This window comes from Symphalangus syndactylus, chromosome 16 (genome assembly GCF_028878055.3).
Source record: "Symphalangus syndactylus isolate Jambi chromosome 16, NHGRI_mSymSyn1-v2.1_pri, whole genome shotgun sequence".
Lineage (NCBI taxonomy): Eukaryota > Metazoa > Chordata > Mammalia > Primates > Hylobatidae > Symphalangus > Symphalangus syndactylus.
In genome coordinates this window covers 46,717,767-46,723,766 of record NC_072438.2, presented here as the reverse complement: position 1 = coordinate 46,723,766, position 6,000 = coordinate 46,717,767, and positions in this window count along the sequence as shown.

Genomic DNA, 6,000 nt, shown 5'->3' with positions numbered 1-6,000 from the left:
CATTAGTTTCATAATTATTTAAATATCTGCTTGCATATTGTTCTATTGCATAAGAATGTGTGTAAATGGGATGGGCACAGTGGCTCATGCCTATAATCCCAGCACTTTGGGAGGCTGAGGCAGGTGGATCACCTGAGGTCACGAGTTCATGACCAGCCTAACATGGTGAAACCCTCTCTCTACTAAAAATACAAAACTTAGGGGGTTGGGTGCATGGCTCACACCTGTAATCCCAGCACTTTGGGAGGCTGAGGTGGGTGGATCATGTGGTCAGGAGTTTGAGACCAGCCTGACCAACATGGTGAAACCCCATCTCTACTAAAAATACAAAAATTACCTGGGCATGGTGGCATGCATCTGTAATCCCAGCTACTCAGGAGGCTGAGGCAGGAGAATTGCTTGAACCCAGGAGGAGGTTACAGTGAGCCAAGATGGCCCCACTGCACTCCAGCCTGGGCGACAGTGTGAGAATCCACCTGAAAAAAAAAAAATTAGCCAGGCATGGTGGGGGGCTCCTGTAATCCCAGCTACTTGGGAGGCTGAGGCAGGAGAATCGCTTGAACCCGGAAGGCAGAGGTGGCGGTGAGCCAAGATCGCGTCATTGCACTCCAGCCTGGGCAACAAGAGCGAAACTCCATCTCAAAAAAAAAAAAAAAAAGAAAGAAAATGAGAAAATATACGTGGACATAAAGCTGGGAACACTAGCCAGTAGGGATTCCAAAAGGAGAGAGGGAGAGGGGAAAGGGCTGAAAAACTTCCTAAAGGGTACCATGTTCACTGTATGGGTGATGTGATCAATAGAAGCCCAAATCTTAGCATTACACAATTTACTCTTTTTTTTTTTTTTTTTTTTTGAGACGGAGTCTCACTCTGTCACCCAGGCTGAATTGCAGTGGCACAATCTCGGCTCACTGCAAGCTCCGCCTCCCGGGTTCAAGCCATTCTCCTGCCTCAGCCTCCCGAGTAGCTGGGACTACAGGCGCCCACCACCATGCCCGGCTAATTTTTTGTATTTTTAGTAGAGACGGGGTTTCACTGTGTTAGCCAGGATGGTCTCGATCTCCTGACCTCGTGATCCGCCCGCCTCGGCCTCCCAAAGTGCTGGGATTACAGGCGTGAGCCACCGCTCCCGGCCTACTCTTTTTTTTTTTTTTTTTTTTGAGACAGTTTCGCTCTTATTGCCCAGGCTGGAGTGCAATGGCACAATCTCAGCCCACCACAACCTCCACCTCCCAGGTTCAAGCAATGCTCCCATCTCAGCCTCCCAAGTAACTGAGATTACAGGCGCATACCACCACGCCCAGCTAATTTTTGTATTTCTAGTAGAGATGGGGTTTCACCATGTTGGTCAGGCTGGTCTCGAACTCCTGACCTCGTGATCCGCCCACCTCAGCCTCCCAAAGTGCTGGGATTACAGGCATGAGCCACCATGCCCGGCCACACAATATACTCTTATAACAAACGTGTACATGTACCCCCGAATCCGAAATTTATTATTATTATTTTTTTTTTTTTTGAGACAGAGTCTTGCTCTGTCGCCCAGGCTGGAGTGCAGTGGTGTGATCTCGGCTCACTGCAACCTCCGCCTCCCAGGTTCACGCCATTCTCCTGCCTCAGCCTCCCAAGTAGCTGGGACTACAGGCGCCCACCGCCACGCCCGGCTAACTTTTTGTATTTTTAGTAGGTATGGGGTTTCACCGTGTTAGCCAGGGTGGTCTTGATCTCCTGACCTCGTGATCCACCCACCTAGGCCTCCCAAAGTGCTGGGATTACAGGTGTGAGCCACCACGTGCGGCCACCCGAAATTTAAAAAAGAGTAAATAAAGATATTGACTTATGCTCACAAAGTTAACACAATTGAAAAAAATGTAGAAATCAGGTAAGCTGTTGTTTACACCTGTATAGATGTTTCACAGTTCTTCAAAAGCAAACGTTTAGGTCAACATGAGAGTGATGACATTTGTCTCACAGAGGATAAATGTTTTTGCTTTCTTTTTTTTTTTTGAGACGGAGTCTCGCTCTGTCGCCCAGGCTGGAGTGCAGTGGCGCAATCTCGGCTCACTGCAAGCTCCACCTCCCGGGTTCATGCCATTCTCCTGCCTCAGCCTCTCCAAGTAGCTGGGAGTACAGGCGCCCGCCACCACGCCCGGCTAATTTTTTTGTATTTTTAGTAGAGACGGGGTTTCACTGTGGTCTCGATCTCCTGACCTCGTGATCCGCCCGCCTCGGCCTCCCAAAGTGCTGGGATTACAAGCGTAAGCCACCGCGCCCGGCCTGTTTTTGCTTTCTTTTTTTTTCTTTTTTTTTTATTAATTTTTTTTGCATACAAAAACAATAAACATTTTCTAAAAATACATACAAACAAAAAGATGCGTATCAAACGTATTAGGAAGGTTGCACGTGGGAAGTCGGGGAATAGAAATGGGGGGTGGGAGTTAAAACAAATGAGAGAGGGACTTTATATGGATCAGTGATAATAACTCAATCCTCTATTTGACAAATAAGAGGGAGAAAGAAGAGGAAGAAAAAGAAAGTGGGATAAAGGATCAGAAAGGGAGGAAAATAGAAAAAATTAGAGTATGACTCCAGGGTAGACCTGTTTTGTTGTCATTGAGTTGGTTGGTTGGTTTGTCTGTTGTATTCTTCATGTTTCGCCAAGTTGGCCAGACTGGTCTTGAACTCCTAGCCCGAAGTGATCAACCCGCCTCGCCCTCCAGAGTGCCGGGACCACAGGCGTGAGCCACCACGTCCAGCCCCCACATTGCTTCTGGCCTCCGTGGTAGACCTCCCAGACGGAGCGGCCAGGCAGAGGAGCTCCTCACTTCTACCCAGACACGGGGCGGCCGGGCAGAGGAGCTCCTCACTTCCCAGACAGGGCGGCCAGGCAGAGACGCTCCTCACTTCTTCCCAGACGATAGGTGGCCGGGCAGAGGCGCTCCTCACTTCCCAGACGATGGGTGGCCGGGCAGAGGCGCTCCTCACTTCTTCCCGGACCGGGCGGCCGGGCAGAGGCGCTCCTCACTTCCCAGACGGGGCGGCCAGGCAGAGGCGCTCCTCACTTCCCAGACGATGGGTGGCCGGGCAGAGGCGCTCCTCACTTTCCAGACGATGGGTGGCCAGGCAGAGGCGCTCCTCACCTCCCAGACGATGGGTGGCCGGGCAGAGGCGCTCCTCACCTCCCAGACGGGGCGGCCGGGCAGAGGCGCTCCTCACTTCTTCCCGACGGGGCGGCCGGGCAGAGGCACTCCTCACTTCTTCCCGGACGGGGCGGCCGGGCAGAGGCACTCCTCACTTCTTCCCGACGGGGCGGCCGGGCAGAGTCGCTCCTCACTTCTTCCCGGACGGGGCGGCCGGGCAGAGGCGCTCCTCACTTCTTCCCGGACGGGGCGGCCGGGCAGAGGCGCTCCTCACTTCTTCCCGGACGGGGCGGCCGGGCAGAGGCGCTCCTCACTTCTTCCCGGACGGGGCGGCCGGGCAGAGGCGCTGCTCACTTCCCAGACGATGGGTGGCCGGGCAGAGGCACTCCTCACTTCCCAGACGGGGCGGCCGGGCAGAGGCGCTCCTCACTTCCCAGACGGTGGGTGGCCGGGCAGAGGCGCTCCTCACTTCCCAGACGGTGGGTGGCCGGGCAGAGGCGCTCCTCACTTCCCAGACGGTGGGTGGCCGGGCAGAGGCGCTCCTCACTTCCCAGACGATGGGTGGCCGGGCAGAGGCGCTCCTCACTTCTTCCCGGACCGGGCGGCCGGGCAGAGGCGCTCCTCACTTCCCAGACGGGGCGGCCAGGCAGAGGCGCTCCTCACTTCCCAGACGATGGGTGGCCGGGCAGAGGCGCTCCTCACTTCCCAGATGGGGCAGCCGGGCAGAGGCGCTCCTCACTTTCCAGACGATGGGTGGCCAGGCAGAGGCGCTCCTCACCTCCCAGACGATGGGTGGCCGGGCAGAGGTGCTCCTCACCTCCCAGACGGGGCGGCCGGGCAGAGGCGCTCCTCATTTCTTCCCGGACGGGGCGGCCGGGCATAGGCGCTCCTCACTTCTTCCCGACGGGGCGGCCGGGCAGAGGCACTCCTCACTTCTTCCCGGACGGGGCGGCCGGGCAGAGGCACTCCTCACTTCTTCCCGACGGGGCGGCCGGGCAGAGTCGCTCCTCACTTCTTCCCGGACGGGGCGGCCGGGCAGAGGCGCTCCTCACTTCTTCCCGGACGGGGCGGCCGGGCAGAGGCGCTCCTCACTTCTTCCCGGACGGGGCGGCCGGGCAGAGGCGCTCCTCACTTCTTCCCGGACGGGGCGGCCGGGCAGAGGCGCTGCTCACTTCCCAGACGATGGGTGGCCGGGCAGAGGCACTCCTCACTTCCCAGACGGGGCGGCCGGGCAGAGGCGCTCCTCACTTCCCAGACGGTGGGTGGCCGGGCAGAGGCGCTCCTCACTTCCCAGACGGTGGGTGGCCGGGCAGAGGCGCTCCTCACTTCCCAGACGGTGGGTGGCCGGGCAGAGGCGCTCCTCACTTCCCAGACGATGGGTGGCCGGGCAGAGGCGCTCCTCACTTCTTCCCGGACCGGGCGGCCGGGCAGAGGCGCTCCTCACTTCCCAGACGGGGCGGCCAGGCAGAGGCGCTCCTCACTTCCCAGACGATGGGTGGCCGGGCAGAGGCGCTCCTCACTTCCCAGATGGGGCAGCCGGGCAGAGGCGCTCCTCACTTTCCAGACGATGGGTGGCCAGGCAGAGGCGCTCCTCACCTCCCAGACGATGGGTGGCCGGGCAGAGGTGCTCCTCACCTCCCAGACGGGGCGGCCGGGCAGAGGCGCTCCTCATTTCTTCCCGGACGGGGCGGCCGGGCATAGGCGCTCCTCACTTCTTCCCGACGGGGCGGCCGGGCAGAGGCACTCCTCACTTCTTCCCGGACGGGGCGGCCGGGCAGAGGCACTCCTCACTTCTTCCCGACGGGGCGGCCGGGCAGAGTCGCTCCTCACTTCTTCCCGGACGGGGCGGCCGGGCAGAGGCGCTCCTCACTTCTTCCCGGACGGGGCGGCCGGGCAGAGGCGCTCCTCACTTCTTCCCGGACGGGGCGGCCGGGCAGAGGCGCTCCTCACTTCTTCCCGGACGGGGCGGCCGGGCAGAGGCGCTGCTCACTTCCCAGACGATGGGTGGCCGGGCAGAGGCACTCCTCACTTCCCAGACGGGGCGGCCGGGCAGAGGCGCTCCTCACTTCCCAGACGGTGGGTGGCCGGGCAGAGGCGCTCCTCACTTCCCAGACGATGGGTGGCCGGGCAGAGGCGCTCCTCACCTCCCAGATGGGGCGGCCGGGCAGAGGCGCTCCTCACTTCTTCCCGGATGGGGCGGCCGGGCAGAGGCGCTCCTCACTTTTTCCCGGACGGGGCGCCCAGGCAGAGGCGCTCCTCATTTCTTCCCGGACGGGGCGGCCGGGCAGAGGCACTCCTCACTTCCCAGACGGGGCGGCCGGGCAGAGGCGCTCCTCACTTCCCAGACGGTGGGTGGCCGGGCAGAGGCGCTCCTCACTTCCCAGACGATGGGTGGCCGGGCAGAGGCGCTCCTCACCTCCCAGATGGGGCGGCCGGGCAGAGGCGCTCCTCACTTCTTCCCGGATGGGGCGTCCGGGCAGAGGCGCTCCTCATTTCTTCCCGGACGGGGCGGCCGGGCAGAGGCGCTCCTCACTTCCCAGACGGGGCGGCCGGGCAGACGCTCTCCTCACTTCTTCCCGGACGGGGCGGCCGGGCAGAGGCGCTCCTCACTTCTTCCCGGACGGGGCGGCCGGGCAGAGGCGCTGCTCACTTCCCAGACGGGGCGGCCGGGCAGAGGCGCTCCTCACTTCCCAGACGGGGCGGCCGGGCAGAGGCGCTCCTCACTTCCCAGACGGGGCGGCCGGGCAGAGGCGCTCCTCACTTCCCAGACGATGGGTGGCCGGGCAGAGGCGCTCCTCATTTCTTCCCGGATGGGGCGGCCGGGTAGAGGCGCTCCTCACTTCTTCCCGGATGGGGCGCCCGG